The sequence below is a fragment of the Tiliqua scincoides genome, chromosome 1 (assembly GCF_035046505.1).
Source record: "Tiliqua scincoides isolate rTilSci1 chromosome 1, rTilSci1.hap2, whole genome shotgun sequence".
NCBI lineage: Eukaryota > Metazoa > Chordata > Lepidosauria > Squamata > Scincidae > Tiliqua > Tiliqua scincoides.
Genome location: NC_089821.1, coordinates 27,505,689 through 27,529,691, shown reverse-complemented (window position 1 = coordinate 27,529,691; position 24,003 = coordinate 27,505,689). Strand labels below are relative to the sequence as shown.

General features: G+C 42.0%; 1 protein-coding gene across 1 annotated transcript in view; it reads left to right on the top strand.

Moving 5' to 3' along the window:
• Nucleotides 1-24,003, top strand: part of HSD17B12 (hydroxysteroid 17-beta dehydrogenase 12) — an 84,246-nt gene that overhangs the window by 1,294 nt on the left and 58,949 nt on the right. The gene's annotated exons all lie outside the window — the stretch shown is intronic.

Sequence of the window (24,003 nt, the reverse complement as noted above, 5' to 3'; positions counted from 1 at the left end):
GACCATTTGTCATAACTGCCAAAGAGGACAAGACACCCCAAAATGGACATACAAAAATGTAGGACATGACAAAATAAAAGCTAAAAACACTCTTGTTGATTCCATGTGCTTAATTTAAACACTGTTACTAGTAAAATTTAAAGCTGTATAACATATAATTTATTAATTATAAGAAGGCTATGCGTTGCCTGCAGGGGCCTGCTCACAGGGAAAAGAACAATTAAGTTCTTCTCCAGGACATGAGGCTAGAAAAAGAGGACACCTGGTTACTATGTGGAAGTTTAGAATCTGTAAAGATAAGGGATTAAATAATGGGGGGTGGGAGGTGCGTACATGCTTCTTTAGGTGAGATCAGTGTGTAGAACAATCTTTAAATCAACTACAGTACTATGTACTGCTAGTATCCTAACAGTTAATGTTTTGCAAGTTATTCATTGTAAACTTCTGAATAACTTGCATCCCTATCTTAAAAGGTTTTTTAAAAGTAAATGTTGCTGAGCCAGCTCTTTTTCATATAGAAATATGCCATTGCTAGATGTTTGAATCTAATATTTTCTAGGATATAATGCAAGCCCCATGCCTTTTTATTACTCTATAATGTCTTGTGAGGCCTTTTTCACAATATATGCATCCTTCCCCAGTATTGGCAGCTGTTGTAATTAGTGTTTTAATAAAGAGGATTGCTTTGCCTTCCTGGCTTGAGGACTACTGTAGAGCCCATATCTATACTCTTCTTGTGCAATGAAGGTACTAATTAAGTACTAATGCAATAGTTTCTCAATCACACACACTTTTTCATTGCGTAATCCTTGCTACCTTTGTTCTAGATACTAGAATGTTTTGTAATACTTGTGTACTACACCACAGACTTTAAAAAAAAAAAAGTTGGTTTGTACTTCCAGTATAAACTAGTGATGATAAAGAAGCTGAAGTGGAACCAAAGGAAGGATCTCCATGGTCCTCTATCTTTTTTCACCATTTTGAAGCAAATCTGTCTTCTAAGATCTATATATTATATATTGGCAACCTTCAGTCTCGAAAGACTATGGTATCGTGCTCTGAAAGGTGGTTCTGGCACAGCGTCTAGTGTGGCTGAAAAGGCCAATCCGGGAGTGACAATCCCTTCCACACCAGGAGCAAGTGCAGTCTGTCCCTGGTCTGTCTCCCTGGCTATGGGCCTTCCTTATTTGCCTCTTTGCCTCAGACTGTTGGCCAAGTGTCTCTTCAAACTGGGAAAGGCCATGCTGCACAGCCTGCCTCCAAGCAGGCCGCTCAGAGGCCAGGGTTTCCCACTTGTTGAGGTCCATTCCTAAGGCCTTCAGATCCCTCTCGCAGATGTCCTTGTATCGTATAGATCTAAGATCTATGGTATAATTATCACTACATTTTCTTTTAGAATTGCCTCTGATTAGGAGATCTGGCTTTAGGTGTCTAACAAGTACAGTACAAGAGTTTAGGAATTTTGGAAGAACATGACTAGTACAGATATAGCATGCTACAGCAGTTACCACTTCTAGCTGTTCCCACTTGTAGAGTATAGGAAAAAAGATACCTTGGAGTCATTTACAACCTGTTGTGTTTTTGTGTGACTGTAGTAAGTTATACATTCTCACATTTGCATTTTCACTGCCATGCGCTCTGATGCTTTTAGTTTATCAAACATAATCCCAAGATCTTTGAACATAATACCAGAACCAGGGGACGTCCACTAAAATTGAGTGTTGGGCGGGTTAGGACAGACAAAAGAGAATATTTCTTTACTCAGCGTGTGGTCGGTCTGTGGAACTCCTTGCCACAGGATGTGGTGCTGGCGTCTAGCCTAGACGCCTTTAAAAAGGGATTGGACGAGTTTCTGGAGGAAAAATCCATTATGGGGTACAAGCCATGATGTGTATGCGCAACCTCCTGATTTTAGAAATGGGTTAAGTCAGAATGCCAGATGTAGGGGAGGGCACCAGGATGAGGTCTCTTGTTATCTGGTGTGCTCCCTGGGGCATTTGGTGGGCCGCTGTGAGATACAGGAAGCTGGACTAGATGGGCCTATGGCCTGATCCAGTGGGGCTGTTCTTATGTTCTTATTTGAGCAAGTTCTGGTGCTGTTGCTATATTAAGTATATTTTAATCCAGTGTGCATCTTACATTTGCTCACATTGAGTCTCATTTGTTATTTTATTGGCCATTTGTCCAGTTTGGAAAGAGTCTTTCTTGTGCCCTTCAGTGTATTTTGGAATGTTGTCATTCTGAATACTATGAAGTATTCCACAGAGTTGGTTGCATTGCTGCATATCCCTGATGTCAGTTTATGTATATGTTGTCGTCATCTTACTGTCCCCACTCCACCTTCCAGTTTTTCCTCTGCAGTTGATAGTGTTAATAGTCAACGCTACCTTAAATCTGAAGAATACATACTTCTCTAAGAACTAAAATCAGTGTATGTTAGACACATAGGAACTATGGCAACTGAGGGAACAGCATTTTCATTCTCCTGTTTCAGGCTTGCTCCAGGGCGTATAATGAGTAAGTAGAATGGTGGGCACAATCACTTTGTACTATTTGAACTATTGTGTTTTTTGCTGAATGTGTATCCTTGAATTTGTGCAAGTAATATACTTGCCGAATGGAGAACATAACACAGGACTTGACAAGTTTGTTTTGGATCTAGGAGCCAGAAGTGGCAGAGGAAGCCTATAGGAAAGTATGGCCATCTTATTTAAGAATGATCACACTCCAGTATTCTCCATGTTGGCATCCTTCAGCCTTGGAAGGCTATGGTATTGCGCTCTGAATGGTGGTTCTGGAACAGTGTCCTCTGCAGTGCGCGAAGCCTGGGTAGTAGTAGTAGTAATAATAATAGTACTTATACACCGCTTTTCAATGAGAAGTTCACAAAGTGGTTTACAGAGAAAAACCACATAACTAATGGTTTCCTGTCCCCAAAGGGCTCACAATCTAAAAAGATGCAAAACACCAGTAGGCAGCCACTAGAAAAAATACTGCTGGAGTGAGGAGGGCCAGTTACTCTTCCTCTGCGAAATAAAAGAGGAGCACCCATTTGAAAAAGTGCCTCTTATCCAGTAGATATGGAGGATAGACTGTTTCCCGTGCAGCAGATTGCCCCTCCCCATGTCGCTGAAGTGGTCCAATGGAAAGGCAGAGGCCAATGCGGTTGGTTCCAGCAGTGTCGCAGGAGTTGCCAGAATGTGACTGTGTTCAGCCATGAACTGCCTCAGGGACTCCGGCTCCGGATTTTGCCTCGAGGTTGACTTCTGAAGCCTTTTCCATAACTAGGTATAGCCACAAGGCAGTGGAGGTTTGGGATCAGAGTTTTCCTTCTCTCAGATGAGCTGCCTTCCCAGGCTAATGAGTCCCATCTACCCAGTGGCTGTTTACTCACCTCTTATGACAAGTACAGCCAAACTGAGGGCCTATTCTTATCCCCAGGGGAAATAGTATTCTCACGGGTATGATAAAACAAGTAATTATCAGTTGTAGGTTATGATGAAAGATTAGAAGGGCCAGTAAATCATCCTGGAAAAATATTAAATATCCATGCAAATTCAGGAGTTTAATGTACACCTTAAAACTGCCTCTGCCACAATTTTTTTTACAGAATAGTATTGACACAAGCCCAGAAAAACTTTCTTCTCTATATCCTATATGGCCATCTCAACATCAGAGAAAACAACCCAGATTTTCCATCATGATGTTCTATCATAAGGAGGCACAGTTTAGAAACAAAGTATTTGTTTAGGATCCATGTGACCATGCCCATCCTCGAAACACCTACTCTGGAAATCAACTCTCAGACATAGTTATGGTGAAATGGGGTGAAAAAGTTGACACACATGAGAGAGTAGTTAGACTTCTCTCTGATTGGTTCCCCATATTCTCATTGTACAAGAGAAGCTCCTGTGCTTTTCTATGGAGTAGTGTCAGAAGCACTGTGGTGGTTGTTGGCTTCTGCTTCAGTAAGTTTTATGGGGTTAAGGAAGAGCCAAGAAAAGTGATGTTGGGTTGGATCAGTTTGAGCTTCAGATGTCCACTTCTGTAGAACTTGAAACAAGTATCCACTTGATGAGGTGAGCTGACCCACCTACCTATCTTGGGTTCGTTCACCTCTGCATTTCAGCAGGGTATAGGAATACTTACTGAATATAGGAATTCTTACTGTTGTGTATGAAAAGGTGTTTGAATCCCCTTCTTCCAGGTGACAAGAAGAGAGGAGAGTGCACAAGAGTGTCTGCTCAGCACTTGGAAGCATGTAGCATCTGTGAAAAACCTTGCTGGGAGACTGGACCATGAGTCTGTGGAATTTCTGGTTGGTGCTTATTGAGCCTGGATATAACACAAATACATGATTAAAGAATCAGGTTCACTTTTTCCACAATGGGCAAGATTTATCTTGATTTCATTAGTTAGGATGGTTAAGAATCTCAGTGATCACTTGTCTTGTGTATCGTCCCAAGACTAATGTCCATATAGGCTTATGACTAACATTGTAACTCTTCCATGTGAATATAACAAAATGAAGCATCCCGATTCTGTCTTGATGTTTGGATCATGCCAAATACTTCGGTGACAACTGCAGAAGAAACTTGTTTCTAGGAAAAGGCAGATTTTTGTATGTTTAGACTGTAAAGTGATTTATGTTTAAACTGATGTCTGTATTTTATGTGGCACTACCATTTTTCAGCACAGCTTGTTTGTTCTGGCTGGTTGAATTGCTAGAAGCACATTCAGGATTTCTACTTCAGTTTTCACACTGGCTTCCTATAGTCTTCCAGGCAACATTCAGTGTGTAGCATTTTAGCTGTAGAGTCCTTGGTACTGTAGTTGACTCTTTGTATGTCAGAATCCTTAGCTATGTTTTGTTGGAATATAAAACCACCAAAGTAATCTGGGTGTAGACCTATAGTTCAAACTCTCTGCATGCTCAGCTGGCTGTGGCTCAGCACTGTTCAGTATTGCCATATTCTGGAAAAAGTAACTTTCAGAACTGAAGCTTGTCTCTGCTGTATAGAGTTCCTGTTTCAGAATGCTCAAATTATTCAAGTTACTGTAAATGCCCTATGTCTTAAAGTGTGTGCTTAATGATATATTGTCTGTATTGTTCCATAAGTCTTCCAGGAACTGGAAATAAACATGGCAGTTGAAGTTGCATAAACATTTGAGGAGGGTGACTTTGGAGTAAATACTCCAACTAGTGGGATACTGTATACTGTGATCCAGCTCCTATGATTTGTGGATGAGGATCAACTAATAGGGTCTACAACACAACCTGGAGGGCTTTAAATAATCATGTGTGTGTTGTTGGAAGCCAGTTCTTCACATGGGATCTTTTCAACCATGAAAAGGGAGTTCTTCCTATTTCCTTCGCTGGGAGTAATTGGTTAAGGATGCACTCCACAGGGCAAGTCCTTGGAGAGAAGGTCGGGGGGGGGGGCTGGAAAATGAATGTTCTGTGAGGAAAATTTGAAGCCCTATCACATAAGAGGACAAATATTTGTCTTGCCTTTTGGGGTGGCAATCCAAGAACTGGTTTGAATGGGTTTAAAAGGACAAAACGAGAGATGCATGTTAGTACTTTGCCCCACTTTAATTTTTATTCAAATCACATCCCCAGAATGTGCTATTTTTAAGCTAAATTGATGTTTAGTTCTCAGAAAATATTGATCAATGAAAGTTTAATCTAAAAAAGTACAGGGGATGTGATTGGCATCAAAACCATGGCTGAGGTAAAGCACTAAGCATCATAACCCCCATCACTCTTTGTCAACCCCCTCTATCCAGTGTCATGATGTGATCAGGTGTACTTTTGCTTCCACCTTAGGTTACAGGAAGGGAGGTTGTGTTGTGATGGATTTTTGAAAGCAGAGCACTCATTTGGGTTGAGGGGAATCAAGATGACCCAGGGGAAGACCAGCTGGGAGAAGGCTTCAGTAGTCAAGATGAGACATGACTAGGGTGTGAACTACAGTTTTGCTGAGGGGGCAGCAATAGAGACTGCTGTATTCTGTCCTGTATAGGGGGAAGTGGCATTATTTGGCAACAGCCTCAGTGTTGGAGGTCAAGGACAGAAAGGAGTCAAGGAGAAAGCTAAAGCTTTCAGCTTGTACAGCAGGTTGAATGTGTGCAGGAACAAACATGGGCCTAAATCCTGATACTAGAGCTGACTATGTTGAGGATTTCCTCTATAAATTGAGATTAGGACCCTGAGAGCTTGGACTCGTAGTGAAATAACTTATAAGAAATAATGTAAATAGAGGTTAATGAACTGTTTGTACATCCATTGGTGGTGGTACACTGCACCCACCTGTTACCTCCTTTAATCAGATGCCTCCATGGAGTCCAGACTGGCTCCAACCTCTTCGCTTGCTGTACTACGTGAGAGAAGGATGGGGGGAGCTTACCTCTCTCTCTCTCTCTCTCTCTCTCTCTCTCTCTCTCCTGGCATGCAATGCCACTGCCTGCTTTAATGGCAAGTTAAGGGAATTCTGGGACCAGCATTCCCTCCTTGGCTCTTAGAAGAAGTGATGGCTGCATCACTGTACACTGAGGGAACAATGTAATTAGGGGGCTTATCTGTTGGCATTCAACAATGCTGTTGATTTCTCTGATGGCTACAGAGGGAATGTTGGGCTCCCAAGAGGCAGGGTGGATGCTGAGTGAGAGGTAAACCCTCCCCACCTTCCTCTCTGTGCCCATCACTGCCACCACCACCACCTCTGGTGGAGGGAATGCTGACAGCCCAGCATTGCCTCTGTTGCCATTACACAAAGCACCAAAGGTAACACAGGAGTGAAGCAAACAGGAATGCAAGTGAAGCAAATTGGTTGGGAGGGGTTACTTTCTCTGTTCTAGTTAATGAGTACAATGTTGATGCCAAAATAAATAGTACAGTACTGTAATAAACTATGGTGTCTCTTAAAAGAATTTGGAGAGTACGGGGAGGAGAAGGAAGTGTGCAAACCCAGCAACTGCAAAATCTAACCGTTGGGGATGCCCCTTTAAGAGCTTGCATGAAGAAGATGATGAGGGGAGGCTATAAGTATAAATCAGTGTTTCAACTTTTAGCACCAGGACCTACTTTTTAGAATGAGAATTTGTCAGGACCCATTGGAAGTGATGTCATGACAGGAAGTGACATAGTCAAGCAGGAAATTTTTAATAATCCTAAACTGCAATGCTATCCACACTTACCCAGGAGTTGGTCCCATTGACTATCATTGTTAAAAGCATATACATAATAACCTGTTAAAAGTACAGGTCTGTAACATATCCCCAAATGCAGTCACATGCCATGGTAGCATTAAGTCGGCTGTATCAAAACTAAAATATTGAAATGAATGGGGACCCACCTGAGATTGGCTTGCAACCCACCTAGTGGGTCCTGACTCATAGTTTGAGAAACACTGTTGTAAAGAATTTAAATGCAGGGAGGCATTTAACAGGGACCCCTGTACAAGTGCTGGCTTCATTCATAGTGGTGCATCTGACAGACATGGTCAGACACCGATCTGTACTGGGTTGTTCTTAAATGGGACAGTTTTATGTATTCCATCCAGTGGTGTAGCTAGGTCATTTGACACCCAGGGCCCATACATTTTTGTCACCCCATATGACATAATTAATTTATTCATTATTAACTGTTAATTCATTCATTCACATTTTTATACTACCCTTTATCTAAGCAGCTCAGGATTGAAATAAATAATAATGGACAGAAAATAAATGCAGCGAATATTTCCCCACTAGCGGGAGGGGGGGGAGGAAGAGGGCAGCCAGCAGCTGAGCAGACGTGTCTTTCTCGAGCTCTTGAAAGGCACTCTGTTTTTCCAAAAACTGTGGACCTGAGATCTGAGGATTGTTTGTCAGGAGAGACAAACTCCTCCATGTGATTCCTAAAGAGATAAAGCCTGGCCAGGGAGCCTTTCCCAGGAGATTCTGCCATCATGGCAGCAATGGCGAAGAATTCATTTTGAAATCAAACTGAAGGCCCCAGCAGGGAAAGACGTTGAAAGACTTAAGTAAGTGTTATTCTGTTTGTGTATGCCTGGCATGGACTGAATAATTTGATTGCCTGATTTGTTTTCTTGCTGTGAGAAGAGGGGGGGGGAAGGTTTCTTCCCCAACTGTATATCGGTGTGAGGAGAAATCGTAGAAGCGATTTACCAAGTTTGTTATGGATATATGAAAATATAACTACAACTTTGAATTTCAGTGGATTACAAATTAACTGTCCTTGAAAAGTTTGTGTATTGGAGCATTTATTGCATTGGTTTATTACTATCATTTGGGAGTGCTTGAAGGAGCGACTGGATGTTTGACATTTCTGCGGATGGAGGAATGGTGTTGCCAAGGCCACAAGTATAAACAAGATAAGAGAAATATAAATAACAGTGCACCAGTGACATCTAGTGGATTTTAAAAGACATTGCAAGAACTGGATTTGTGTTTATAATTGAAGCAAGGAAGATAATACCCTGAGGACATCTAGTGGCCTTAAAGAACATTGTGAGCAGAAAGAAGGAAGAATGAAGATGGCAGGCAAAACAGTGAAAGTCTGAGGCTCGCCAGCATCCGAGCTGGGACTTGGAAAATTAGTACAAGGGGAACTGAAAGGGAAAGACTGGAAACAGACTGTGCAAGACAACATAGAAAAACTGTTGGCAATGTTACAGCAACTAACAAACCAATCTGTACAAACTTAAGCTAGTGTGGATGCTTTAACTAAATGATAAGATGATCTTACTGGACAACTGATGGAGGTGAAAATTACATCCAAAGAAAATAAAAGATTGAGAGATTGGGACAAAAGATAAGAGAAGATCAAGCTAAAATATCGGAGATGGAAGTGAATCAGCACGATGCAGAGACAATGTTAATGGAAATTCAGATGTATAGTGCAGCTCAAGTGGTGAGGATACAAAATATACCAGAGGAGAAAGGAGAAGATACATCGCAATGGATTGTCAGATTAATATCAGATTGGATTGATACACAATGGAGGAGATATCTAAAGAATTGGACTCTGTGAGAAGAGTGAGCACTTCTTACCTGAAAAAACACAAATTACCAAGAAAAATCCATGTGAAATTCATCAGAACCTTTTACAGAGATAAATTACTGAAGGGCTCACAGGAAAAGGAATGGACAGTGGATGATAAAGTCAACATTTTGAGACATGTTCCATGGAGAGTGAGGAAGAAGAGAAAAGAATATGCAAACCTGGCAGTTTTTAAGAGAAAAGCAAATACCATACAGATGGCTTTCTCCAGAAGGTATGTTTTTTCAATATCAGACACATATATAATATAACTTCAGCAATGAAAGCGGAGAACTTATTGAGTACAGTGATGAAAGACAAGATAAGAAAGGGAGGAAGCGAAATTGAGAAGGAAAGAATTAGAAGAATGTAGACCAGAAATGGAGTTGGATGAAAAGTTGTCCTTGAAGGCCTTGAAGCAGCTGACAAGCTGAGCTGAGTGATTCCACCTACTCTTGGTGTGAGCAAGAAGCGTCTTGGCTGCCCTCCATGTGAGAGATGGAGCTGCTTGCCAGCCTGCATGGGAGAACTGGAGGCCAGAAGTGAGACCAAACCAGGAAGATCCATTCTGAAATGTTGTTGGTTCTTGAAAGAGAGAACATTTATGATTGTAAAAATCCCCTTGAGGGATTTAGAAATGCCTGCCTATGTAAACTGCCTTGAATAAAGTCGAAGGAGTAATCCAGTGACCAGAAAGGCGGTATATAAATACATAGCTGTTGTTGTTGTCAGCTGCTTCAAGGTCTCACCATTCTCAGCCGTTCAGGGAGCTGCCGGTGTCCTCAAACTGATGACCTTCTGATGTTATCTTTGGGCTAACTGAGGCTCTACCCTCTAGACCAGTCCTGCCCATAAGGGGAAGCCAGCCCTGTTCCACCAAGTGAATTTTCTCTGTAGCCTGCCTGCAAGAAACCCCCCCCCCCCAAAAAAAAAATATCAGTGAGATTTTTAGCCCTCCCCAGTGCCCAGTTCAGTATAAATGCTTATATTTCAAGCATAGCACTATCAGGACCCACCTGGCTTTACAAGTCTAAAAACAGATAAAATGGATCTTACTAGCTGAAGCCTGTTATATTCTTTGGGGGGGGGGTGCTGCCTTCTGAAGCATTTGTTGAACTCCACTTTCATCAGATTGGGACCATGCAGCTAACCTTGCATTCCTCTTTGCCTGACTTGACCAGGAGCCAAGGCACGTTTGCTTACTCACGAGTTAATGCGACCATGTGGCTTACTTTCACTTTCCATAGGGCTCAATATATTCATCTGCTTGGAGGGATGGACTTCCTTTTTGGGTGTTTTTGGGGGGCTTCATTCATTGGGTAGGAACCATTCTGGTGTCATTGGATTTCTCTCAGCCTGCCCTTTCCGAGTAAATGCGCGATATTGCTCGGTATCATTTTCCATAGGGTTCCATGCATTTTTTTGTTTCCAGTTTTTGGCCATAACTTTTGATGGAAAGGAGATATTTCCACTCGGTTTTTTTGCATTGCATTCCACTGGAAATTCTGCATTCAACGGTATATAGCATGATGGAGTTAGGCCGAACCTCCATGTTGTTAGCTATGTTGGGGCATTTGTGGTGTCACCCCACAAGGGTGGTACCCGGGGTGGACCGCCCCACTAGCTATGCCACTGATTCCATCTTTAGCTCCTAGTTAGTAGACTGTAAAAATGTGGTGTGGGGGGGGGGGAGAAACTAGGTACTAAAATTGTGTACAAATCTATAGTAGAATTAGGTTTGCATACATGTGCCATAGTCACTTGTACATTTTTGCTACAAATGTGTGTTTTCTGCTACTTATTGTTTGCTACCCAAATCCTCAGGGAAACATAAGCAGAAGCAATCTTGAGCACCTGCAGGCACGGATATTCTTAACTGTCAAGGAAATAGAAGTAGTTTGATAGATGCCATTGTACTAATAGAGGTCAAGTGTAATTTAGGACATTTAAGTAGTTACATGCCCTTGATTGTTACCTAGCAGTTCTTCTCACGCCCCTTAGGAAGTTTTTCTAAGGAAATCTTGAAGGGTTTCTGGTGTAATAAAGAAGCTGTTGGCAAAACATTTTCATCTGAAATTGATTGATCCTTTTGAGATGATGCATCTTGGCTTTAGAAGGAAACTTTCAGTTTCATTGCTACATAGCATCCTCTGTTGGCTAACTTGTGAAATTACCTCACTATTTTTAATGTATGTAACTGTAGCACTTCTTTCAAAATTTTCATGGAGGTTACATAATCATCTCTAGCAAACAGTTCAACGCATCTGTGCATTTTACGCATGCACACACATGAGTATAAAGTGTATGTAGTAATTTGTATTGAATAATGCAGAAGCAATATTTCAAAATTGTACCTGCCTCCCTGAATTATGGGTTGCTACGTCCGCAGTTTTGCATAGGCAGAGTATGTTTTGCACAGTTGCAGTCACTCTGGTCCCCTCAAGAGCTAGGTGTTTCAACCTACTTGAATTTCAGCTTGTATATACTGTATATTTTTCAGCAGCTTACCATATATACTTGTGTATAAGTTGATTTCTGCAAAAATCTGAAAAAATAAAACTATTTTCAAATACCCTTATTTATACAAGTTTCAGCAAACAGATGAACACCAATAACATCCTGAATTTTGACACAGCTCTATCCTAAGTTGTAAAGGAGGCGGCTTTTATTATCAGGCTTATTCACAATTAAGTCTCCCCCCACCACCTTGGCTTGACTTTATTGGTAATGTGACGCAGGTGTAATGAATTGACCTTTTTTTTAATTCACTGTTTGTGTTCAGGCTGCTGCCATGGATGCTGTACAGGATGCCTATTTATCCACGGATTTTTTTTTATCCATGGGGGAACTGAAAGTCACACACACCTTTGCTTCCTTTGCCCTGCTGTTTCCAGGTAGCCCAAAACACTACAAAAAGGCTCCGCCTTGCCCAGGTAGGGAAGTAGCCATGGAAGAGGTTCCCCTTGTGAAGGAACAGTAACACTCCTGGAGCCCCTGAGCCAGCGAAGAGGGGAAGGGGTTGGAAAACCTCTGTAGCCAGAACACATGCAGTGAGGTGAAACTCTTTCTCACACACACACGCACGCACACACGGGCGCTAGTAATAGAGGGGATTTTGTAGCCAGAACACATGCAGCGAGGTGAAGTGCGCTCTCTATCACACACGCACACACACACACGCAGGGGCGCTAGTAATAGAGGGGATTGCTTTAAAAAACCCAGGGAGTGTTTGCTGAATTCCCCCGCCCCCTTGAGATGGTGCAGGCGATCACCAACACAAGCAAGCCTTCCCAGCAAGCAAAGCATGAGTTTTAGGCTACAATCCTCTCCACACTTTCCTGGGAGTAAGCCCCATTGACTACAATGGGACTTACTTCTGAGTAGAAATGCATAGGACTGGACTCTTAAAAGCTCAGCATCCCACCTGTGAAGGAAGTGGGACAGCTGGCAACAGGAGGGCTGAGTACGGAGGGGAGGGGCTTGATAATAGCTGCTTTAGTTTCTTTCCAGCCCCACGTGTCAGGCTGCAGTGTATTTGCGTAACTCTATGGAATTTAGCACAATGCATTTTTTTAATCGAGCCGAGTCACTGAACTAAATAAATAGGCTGCACCTGTATTCTGCCTGTCAGCAGCAGGGCTCAATGGGATGAATAGTGACTAGATGGAACTGAGCCAAAGAGAAGAGGATCTTGTGACAGGCACAGTGTCTAATAGTGCACATTTCTTTTTGACAAGAGGAACTGAAGGGTGCTAAGCTTGGCATGCCGATGTCTGTACAGTATCTGTAGGTACTTCCTCTTTGTTCTTCCAGGGAAAATAAAGTGCTTCAAATTCTAGCTGAAGAAAGCTTTTATAACTATATTTGAGAACTTTCTCATGCAGAAACCAGCTCTTTAATAGTCCTTATTTTTAAGAAACCATTTCACCTTCCTTCTTGCCAGTTCAAATGAAGTCCATCATAGCTAAACAATTGTGGCTCTTTTTCCAGAAAAGCTGAAGAGGCACATCAAATAAGTGCTTATGTGTCATAGCCCCTCCCTCCACAGTGCCTTCAGATTTGATGCAAAACCAGAGTAAATGAGCCTTGCATTTGCATGTGAGTGTTTTTCCACAGCTTCAAAATGTTCAACAATTTTGTTTCTCTAGGGATGACCAAACATCAGTAGGTATTAGTTTGAAAGTTGGAAATGAAGTTCTGTTCCTTACACAAGGGTGCAAGTTACAAAAGTTTATGGCACAATAGAGTTACTAGTCCTTTTTAGGTGCTGTCAGACTTTATGTTGGTAGGGGTTTCTGACTGTCTAAGAGTGCAATCCTAATCAAGTTTCCAGCACTGAGGTAAGGGCAATGCAACTTTGAGGTAAGGGAACAAGCATTCCCTTACCGTGAGTAGGCCTCTGTGCCTGTCTGCCAACTGCTGGATGCAGCACATGCCCCACTGACACAGCTATGCCAGTGCTGGAAAGTTGGTTAGGACTACACCCTTAGTGAATAATACCTTAGTGTCCAGTGGAAATTTTTATTCTTTTCCTCCAATAGCCTTCGAAATTGTTTCATTTTTAGTTTTTGTCATCATGTGACAGTCATTTCTCTGTGATCCATAACACTGTTATTTGAACCAAGTATGCTGTTATGATATTATCAAGGTTCTCTCTATTTTTCAGCCAATTGTTTAGGGCAGTGGTTCTCACACATTTAGCACTGGGACCCACTTTGTAGAATGAGAATCTGTCAGGACCCAGTGGAAGTGATGTCATCAAGCAGGTAAATTTTTAATACTCCTAGGCTGCAATCCTACCCCCACTTACCCAGGAGTAAGAATAATAATAATAATAATAATAATAATAATAATAATAATAATAATACACAGTATTTATATACCGCCTTTCTTGGTCTTTATTCAAGACTTTATTCAAGGCGGTTTACACAGGCAGGCTTATTAAATCCACGCAGGGATTTTTACAAATTGAAAGAAGGTTCTCTCTTTCAGGAATCACTACATATTCAAGATGTTACACTCCGATCTGGTTTAACATTCTGGCCTCCATCCTCCCACGCTCTGAGCAGATGGAACAGCTCAGCTGCAGCTTGTCAGCTGCTCCAAGGTCGCACGGTGCCGGTGTCCTCGAACTGGCGACCTTGTGGATGTTAATCTTCAGGCAAATGGAGGCTCTACCCTCTAGACCAGACCTCCTGCCCGACCTGCCTGACCTCCTGACCTCCAGACCCATTTACTATCATTCTTAAAGGAATATACATAACAGCTTGTTAAAAGTACAGGTCCCCAAAGGCAGTCATATACCATGGTAGCATAAAGTCTAATAAAAATAAAATATTGATGAATGGGGACCCACCTGAAACTGGCTTATGACCCACCTAGTGGGTCCCGACCCACAGTTTGAGAAACACTGGTCTTAATATGTGCTTGTGTGTTGCAATTTGATCCCTGTTGAGTATATGCAATGTTGGGCAGAAATGACTTAAAATGTGTAATACTAGGTGTGTTGAAGTTGTTCTGAACAGTGCTGGGAGGGCGTAATGGGCGGGGAGGGGGCGCATAGGATCCCAGGAGTGGAGCAGCAACAACTTGGGTCCCCAGTCATGTACTTTATTGGGGTCGTGGCACCAAAAAGGTTGAAGACCTAGTGTCCTTTGAACTTGAGGAATGGTTTTTCAGGGATTGCAAGCAAGGACTGCAGCGAGGATTAGGGACTGCAGCAAGGAGGAATATGGAAAATGGCTAGCATCAGACTAATGCTAGTGCAAGCCAACATACATACTCTGAGACTTGGAGTTTGCATTAAAACTGGGGTGGGATGAGATGAGATGAGAGAGACAGTTGACTTCTGAAATGATTTTACTCTGTTGAAGATGGTCGCATTTAGTTAAGGAAAAAAGTGCTTTTAGTGAGGAATTTTCTTTGTGCAATGAACTTTAATCTTTTCATTTCTCTGTGTCCTGTACCTGACATGAAGCCATGCTGTAAGACATAAGTGGAAAAGTGATCAGATAGCTTGTTATATATTTATGTACTATATATCAAAATTGCTGTAGGAAGAGACATAAATGATAAGTGTAAAACCTCCACTGTATAAATTGGCTTACTGGTGCAGTATGAATAAACAAGAGACAAAAATAGTTTTAGCAAAGGCTACGTTCCTCTGATTCCGAAGTCCTTAAACAATTAAAAAAAAATATATTGTTGGGCTAAGCACTGAGATCTGTTCTCTAGTGGGTGTGTGAGGGAGGTGCAGAGAAATTTTCCCTTGTAGTGTTGGATATTTCTGATTTATACTAGCTTCTTTCATCAAATTAAAGTAAGCACATATTAATATATCACTGCTCTATGTATATTTGCAATTAGAATGTATAGAATAACATTTCTTTTCATTGTGAAATGGTGGTGGCAGCATAGCAGCAAGGAATCGTGTTTGTATTCTAGTAGCATAGCCAAACCAGACAGGTCTGCAATACGCTGTTCTATTTTTAGACTATAGGTTGCCATTTTTATCCTGTGAAAATGTTCATCAGTGTCTGGGTGACAGGATATCAGTTTTTGTAAATGTGTCAGAGATCACATTTTTCTTCTTCTTACCTCTCCTCTATTTTATGCCTTGCAACAGTCACTCAAGGTGGGGCTGGGAAGGCTGACTTTGGATTTCAATTCATGCATTAAATCCCCCAATACACAGATCTCTAGCGTCACACACTTCATTCATCTTTTTCTATACGTAGCTGCTTACGCATCTCTGCTTATTGTCTATTATGTGTGAACCGTTCTACTGTACAAAGAATTGGAAGTAGGGGAAGGAAAAATCTGTATGCCTTAAACTAGATTCAGAATTATACAATCTATATGCTCCAACCCTGTGTAAAGCATATTGACATTAAAGATGCATTCATACATGGATAAGATAATAGAGAAGATACTTGGAGCACAGTGTGTCAGTGGTTTGTATTGGGCTTCCATCAGCGAGACTAAATTTTAAGGTTGAACCTTTTGCGTAACCTTGAAGTAGTCACACTTTTTTTACTGGTATAATAGGTTCGGAGGGCAAGATATAAATCTTACTACTAAATTAGATTTACGTAATGAACTATATCAGGGTGATTGTGCAGTTCAATGTACATTTCAGATGCTGAAAAATGCTATTAAAGTGATGTAATTCTTGGGCATTGCTTAAAGGAGATCTGAACATAAGAACAGCCCTGCTGGATCAGGCTATAGGCTCATCTACTCCAGCTTCCAGTATCTCACAATGACCCACCAAATGCCTCAGGGAGCACACAAGACAACAAGAGATCTACATCCTGGTGCTGTTCCTTGCATCTGGCATTGTGACATAGCCCATTTCTAAAATCAGGTGGTTGCATGTGATGCATGAGGAAATGTAGCTGGAAGGTCCTGCAGGCCAAATTTAGGCTATTGGGTAGGACGGTTAAAGCCAGGACCTCAAAGATAGCGTTCTCAGAAGTGCTTCCTGTTCCACTCGCAGGGTCAGCTAGGCAGGCGGAGATCAGTGATCTCTGGATTCTACCCCAGCCTACCTCAAAGAGATTTTCAAAGCTAGAAATGGATCACCTTCTGTTCATTTAGAAGAAAACCTTAAGGCAGGGGTTCCAAAACTGTGTGTCCTGCATCATTGTAATATCCTGGGGCATTGCAAGGCACTCCCTTGGGTGTCTTGGGCCTCTGGCAGTAAGACTGCACAGGATGCTACAAATGGCTATAAGAGGCTCAGCCTGGTGGGCTGAGCTTTTGTCTGTGGTTTTTGTGTTGTGGGAAAGGCCCTCATGCCTGCCCTAAGCCTCTTACTTCCATTTGTAGCATCCTGTAGTGACTCCAAACCAAGAAGTACCTGGCAATAACATCATTGTAAGTCACTGCATTTGCAGTGTGTGGGGCATCATGGGAAGCGTAAAACAGGAGGGGGATGTAGCAGAGATTTGTTATGCTGGTGTAGAGAAAGTATATGGGGAATCTTCTCTACTTCTCTCATTATACAGAAGCTCCCCTACTTAAGAACATTCAGGATACAAAAATGCCTGGCCATGCATGCATAGATGGCTTCAGCTCCCAGTCTTGAATATTCCCCATCTTATTCCTTACAGTTCCAGCAAGCCTTGTCATTTTGCTTTTCAAGGTAAGACCATATGATCAAGAGTGGTGTGTACTGTATTACTTCTTTGTTCCCACTTCATGACATTTTTGCTACCAATAATAGTGGTACCTAACCTTTTAAGTAGGAGAGCTTCTATACTAGTCTGTAGTTTAAGGATATCACACGTTCATCCCATGGGCTAGATATGGCCTGTGGAAGCTCTTTAACTGGTCTGAATATTAATTGGGCTCTCCTAGGACTGCCATCTTAATCTCTTAGTTGCTGAGCTGTGCGGTGATGCCTTGGCAGAAGCACTGCTGAAAAGGTGCCAATGTGTGCAGGGAGAAGAAGGCAAAGAAGCAGCTCCACCTTCAGATCTTACAACCTGTAAGAACCTGCTCTTTTTTTACCCTGTGTGTTGTAGAATGAACCAGGGAGAAGAAAAGTGAAGCAGCAGGAAGAGAACAGAGGGTGAGGGACCGAGAGGGAAAACACATGAGAAAGATAAAAGGTCAGCAGAGGATGTGGGGGGGAAAGTACAGTGGTGGGGAGAAATACAGAGACAACAGGTTCAGCAGGCAGAGGAGAAAGCCAGAGGTGGTATATAGACCAAAGGTCAAGGAAGTTGGAGGGAACATGTGGAGACTGGAACTGGAAGTGGAGGAGTTCAGAATGGACAGAAAAGGAGAGAAAGTACTAGAGGTTGGAAGAGCAAGTGGAAAGAGTATAAGCAGATGTGGGGCTGGGAGGTGGAGGAGAAGAAAGCCTAAGAAGAGTGTAGGAGATGGAAGGGAAAAAGCCTGAAGCAGTTTGGTGGAGCGTGCTGCCAGGACTTGGAAGCTGAGATCTGGGCACCTCAGCTGGCAATCCCCAGCAAAGGAAGGTACCTGGAACTAGATGTGTGCAGAGGTAGCTAGGAGTCCAGATCAGAGAGAATGGAAATAACAAGAAGGCAAGGTGAGCCCCTGAGGAAGAGTACCCCTGTGAAAAGAGAAAGAGGGAGCCTAGGTGAGGACAGAGGTGACTTGAGAAATTTGGAGCTCAAGTGGTAGAATGGACTGGAGCTAATTTATACTGAGCTAAATAATCAAGGACTCACCTGCTGTATTATGTTGTCTCTGGTGAGTGGTTTGGTGGCAAACATGTCTCCAGTTTGGGATGCACCTGTGATTGGGAAAGATGAGGTGAGAGCCAAAATGTTATTTTGCCGATGTAAACATTGCCAGTTCAACACAGGCTATATTTTGAGAGGCACTGCTGTGCTGTTAACTCACTGGGAAGTAAATTTCCCTAACCATACTGGAAGTTGTTGCATTATACGTCACAGAGTAGCCTTTGCCTCTTTTGCTACATCATCATGTTGCTGATATAGGGCCCAATCTTATCAAATTTTCTGGTGCTGGTGCAGTTATGCTAGTGGGGTATGTGCTGCATCCTCTGGTGAAGGGGCAGTCACTAGGGCTGTCTTAAGATATGGAAACACATGTTCCCTTACCACGGGCCTGCATTGTGGCTACACTGGAGCTGGAAAGTTGGATAGGATTGGGCCCATAGTCACTTTGACTAATTTGCATATTGTCTCCACTATTCTCACCTAAAAATTCATACACTGCAAATGACAAAGTGCTTATTTCTGGGCATCACTTGCTTAATGATAACATTAACATTATCACTTCTAGTCCTTAGCTGATGCCATGAATGCTAACTGGGAGCAATGCATTTTGGGTACCGCAGGGTCAGTCAACTCCTGTAATGCATCCTATAGCTCTCCTTTCATGCTGTTTTAGACAGTGCTCATCTTACCAGGAATGGATCACAACCGTTAACAATGGTATTACTTTGTATAATGCATAACTTATATTGATTTAGATACAAGCTGGCTTTGAAAAAGGGGGGTTAGACAAATTCAGAAGTGGTATGCTGCTGAATGCTAATTGCAGTGGTAGGTGCCTTCATGTTCTATAAGTGGACTTCCCAGAAGTATCTGGCTAGCCATTGTGGAAAAACAGACCATTCTACTAGACAAGCCTCAGTCTAATTCAGGGGTGTCCAAACATTTTAGCAGGAGGGCCATATCATCTCTCTGACACTGTGTCGGGGGCCGGGGGAAAAAAGAATTAATTTACATTTAAAATTTGAATAAATTTACATAAATGAATTTATTAGAGATGGAACTTATAAGAATGAATGAAGGTCTTGCAGTAGTTCAAGGCATATAAAAGACCTTGCACAAAGCAAGACCAGCCTTTCCTTCACTGACACTGCTGCATCACAGATGTGAAACAGCAAGTAGTGGAGGGAGCCCTCGTCCCACAGCTCAGGCAAGAGGTGAAACAGTTGTTCTAATGCTGAGAGCAGTTGCGTCGGGCCATTACAGGCTCCAGCAAGTCTCTGGAGGGCCAGAGGCTCATTGGAGACTGAGGGCTCCCCGAGGGCCTGATTGGGAGCCCCCGAGGGCCGCAAGTGGCCCCCGGGCCGGGGTTTGGGCACCCCTGGTCTAATTCATCAGGGTTTTTATGTTTAGAACATATAGTCTAATAAGACTTGCATAGCTGTCCATATTTGTCACATGCCACTCTCAAACTGTGTATGTGGTATAAGATTCTAGAAATATGTTCCCTTTCACTAATTTTGAAACTTTTTGTCCATTTAACTATTTTTCTTGAATTGGAATCTCCACATTTAAATGTTTCCATCAGAGTCATCAAGGTGTACTGTATACTCTTTAGTATTGTGTTTCCTTCTTTGTGTGTTAAATGTCCTACAGTACTCTTTTTCCATATAACACCCAATGTGTCAGTACTCTTTCATGGTTTGGGACGGAGGAGAGAAGTGGGAATATATGAAATTTGTAAATATACTTTAGTGGCTTGTCTGAAAAGTAAAATGTTTAGCAGCACATATTTGTCATTTTCTGCACTAGATTTTTTGTTCAGTGTAAATGTAAATTTGTTGCTGCTGTCTTATTAACTTGCAGAGTCTGCATCCTTATCTTCTTTGTTCTTGTTAAAATATGAGCTGGCATGTGTTAAACTGCATTCGTGTTCACTCCTAGGGACTTTAGTGGCTTCTAAATTTGGCATTGCTAAGCTGGTGCCCTGTTTGCTTGAATCAATTGGGGCTGCTATTTTTAGCAACAAAAGAGAATTGAAATAGCAATTTTCTTTCCACGTTATAGATCCCAAGAGGAATACTGATGCAAGCTCTCTGTCATTCTGTATATCCCCCCTCCCCAAAAGCACTCAGACAAAAGGTAGCTGTCACATTTTGCGGCAGTATTAATCTTTAATCAATCGAGTGTGTTCTGCATTCAGGTGTTCAGGGGAAAAACGGATCATGAGGAGAGCCTGCCTAGAATAACCAAGCACTTAGTTTGGTGGGTTACGGCAGGGAATAGTCAGAACAGCTAAAAATAGCATTTGCTTCAAGTGTTCTCCAGTCTATTTTTGATCCCTGATTTTGATAAGGTTGATTGGGCTGATACTAAAAATTAGTTTCTAGCAAACTAAAAACACAAAATAAAACATTTTTAATCAGAACAAGTTAAAATGCTTTCATTGGTTGCAGATGATCTTGGAGGAAACTATTGGTCAAATGCTTGTATAATCTCTATTAAATCAAGCACTCCTTGATACCAAGCTAGGCTAGCCTCTGTTCTAGCCAGTTCTTGCTTACTCAAGTAGTATAATTTTTTATAATGTTCTGTAGTTAGAAGCATCAGATATTTCCAGGTGTTCTCAACAGTTTGATATTGCTGCTTTCTGTTAACATCCCTTCTGTTGGAAAAGTGTTGATTTGTTACTTCTACTAGAAGCTGCATTTAATCTTGGCACTTATGGAAACTGATTTGCACTTACTCCTAGCTGAAAAGAGAAAAATTTCTCCCCTTCCAGCAAACCAACCACCATATTCGGACTATTCCTAGCTTTAGAACAGGGGTGCTCAATAAGTCAATCGCGATCGACTGGTCGATTGCGAGCAAAATGAGTCGATCGCAGGCTTCTCTCCCATCCACACATTCCTGGGAGTGAGCCCCTTTGACTCTACTGGGCTGACTTGTGAATAGACCTGGAGGGGAGCCGCTCACAGGCTTCTCTCCCGTTGACGCATCCCTGGGAGTGAGCCCCTGGCAGGCTTGTGAGCCCAGGGAGTGAGTCCAGGAAGCCCAGAGAGTGAGCCCCTGGCAGGCTCCTCCCTGGGAGAGGAGCCACTGGCAGGCTTCTCTCCCGTCCACGCATCCCTGGGAGTGAGCCCCGTTGACTCTACTGGGGCTGACTTACCTTTCCCCTGTTTTTGCACTGGTATGTATGGAGATCTGCCCCCCCCCCAACTTCCAACTGTTGGTTCTGTGTGCAAGGGGTTTTGCACTGGTCTTGCTGTGATGTCTATATAGAGATCTTCCCTCCCCCGCACCTTTCCCCTGTTTTTGCACTGGTCTGTATAGAGATCTGCTCTCCCCCCCCCACTTGTATTGGAATCGAGGAAGATCTGGTGAGGAGGTAGATGTGGTGTCAGCAGTGGCCCCTTTAAGGGTAAGGCCTGGGCATCCAGCAGAGTGTGCTGCACAGCTGCAGCCACTTAAAGGCAATAGGGCCCTCAGGGATATAAGAGCACCTGAGGCAGGAAGGACTCCACTTATTTATGAGAGTCAGCCTTTTCCTACATGAAGATCATTAAGTTCCACCATGACTGATGAACATTTGGAAGTGTGCTTGAGGCTGGCTGTCAGCAGCTACTGTCCGGGCTATGCATCAATGGCTGATTCACTTCAGTGCAAGTCATCAAAGTAAACTCAAGTAATTACAAAAATGTTTATAGTTAATTATGTTGTGTTGTGCAATATTGGCTCATGCGGTTATGCAAGGTACACCAACATACATTGTACACATAAATGTTATATGTTATGATGGTGTGAACATTGTAAAAAAACTCTGGTAGATCTCCGGGCCTTGCTGGGTTTCAAAGTAGCTCTCGAGCCAAAAAAGTGTGAGCACCCCTGCTTTAGAAGATGGCAGCTCTTACTTTGCATTTTCACACAGGTAGATCTTGGTTTGGTTTTATGGGTCTTGGTTTTTTGCAGTTTGAAAAAGCTACAAGCTACAACTCATAATTGGAATGGTAGTGATAAGAATGCAAGTGCCATGCATCCCTAAGGCAACAACTATGTACACCAGTTGAGTAATTTGAGAAAGGAAGTGTATGGATGGACTGCTGTCAGGAGGAGGGCTAATCCATACTGGGTTATGGAGGTATGAGTGGAGGAACATAGGAATCTGTATTGTCATGAGTCTGTTGGTCAGTCTGGCTTAGTTTTGTCAACATTGATTGACAGTACCTCTTCAAGTTTTAAGCCAGAAATTTTTCTCTGCCCTACTGGGAAGTGCTAGGAATTGAATTTGGGATTGTCTGCATGCAAAGAGGTTGTTCCACTGAGTTGCAAGTCCTTCCTCCAATTAGTTGAATGTAGGTGGGTAATTGGCTATCATATGTTTGGGTCAAAAGGAACAGTGGATTGTTTTTCGTTCTGTTTTGGTATCCATGATGTAAACAAAAGTATTCCATAAAAGCAAAAGCATGTATGTTCTTAAAAATAGATGGCAGAAGCGACACTTACACAACATACTGCATATACTTGTGTATAGATCTATCTCATGTGTAAGTTGACAGCATGACGCATGAAATTTTTTAGGACCTGTGATTAAGTTGTTGGTAAAACTTAGGGTATCTGAAAGTATTTGGTCATTATATCCAGTGTGACACATCTGCATCACTTCTGCTTCAGGAATATGGAAACACCTTGAATTCTTTGTACAGGCATTTACCTTTTTCTGGGGGTTCCCCTGAAACTGGTGTCAAAACGCACTTTTGGCAGTGGTACAGAAATGCATTCTTGGTAGAACAATAGGCATTAACTAATATCCCTGACTTCTGTACTTAAAATTATTAACACTGTTTGCTTTATCTGTAAGCATTGATAGCATGTGAATTGGAAGAAGATGTTACTAATCTGTTGTAAAGGGGTGGGGATCCTTTAACTAGCTTTTATACTCATGCAGAATCTTTCAACACCTTGATACTTCCATAGACTGAAGAAATTATTTTTCTAGTTATGTCAGTGTGAATTATGACATCGCAAAAGGGATGGTTCTAAACGACTGTGATATGATAATAATAATAATCTTTATTTTTACCCCACCTTTCTCCCCGAAGGGACTCAGGGTGGCTTACAACAGGTTAAAACAGATTAAAAACATAATTTAAAACAAATAAAAGCATATTAACATATCATAAAAACTGCAGTCAGATAAAAAATAGTCAGGTAAAAAGAGCATAGAGCAGCAGCAAATCATAAGAGAATCAGGCCTGTAAAAAATATTAAAAGATGTTAAAAAGGCCGAGAACTCAGAAGGCTTGTTTAAACAGAAGGGTCTTCACGCCTTGCCGAAAAGTCTCAAGAGAGGGAGCCATTCTTAAGTCAAGGGGAAGGGAGTTATGGTGGTAAAGACTACAATCTCAAAGTTGTAACAAACTTTTTAAAGTGACAGTTCCTGGGGGGTGGTGGTGGTGGTTTTGTTGGAGGGCATGTGTATGTACACTCTGCTAAAATGCTGTATATTATAAAACACTTGTATGCTCAGTTGTCACACAAAATTTGAGTGCCCTCATGCTGTCCTTTAAATATAAGGGCATACATACTATTGAGTTGCAGTTTCTTACAGTGCAAGTGTTGCAATAAAAATTAAGTGCAGTGTTGGATTTGCTTGAATCAAGCATTTACTTTCCACTAAGTGTACATCGAGTCTTTTTTTTCCTAATCATATATTTCAGGTCAGATTCTAAGTACTGAAAAATC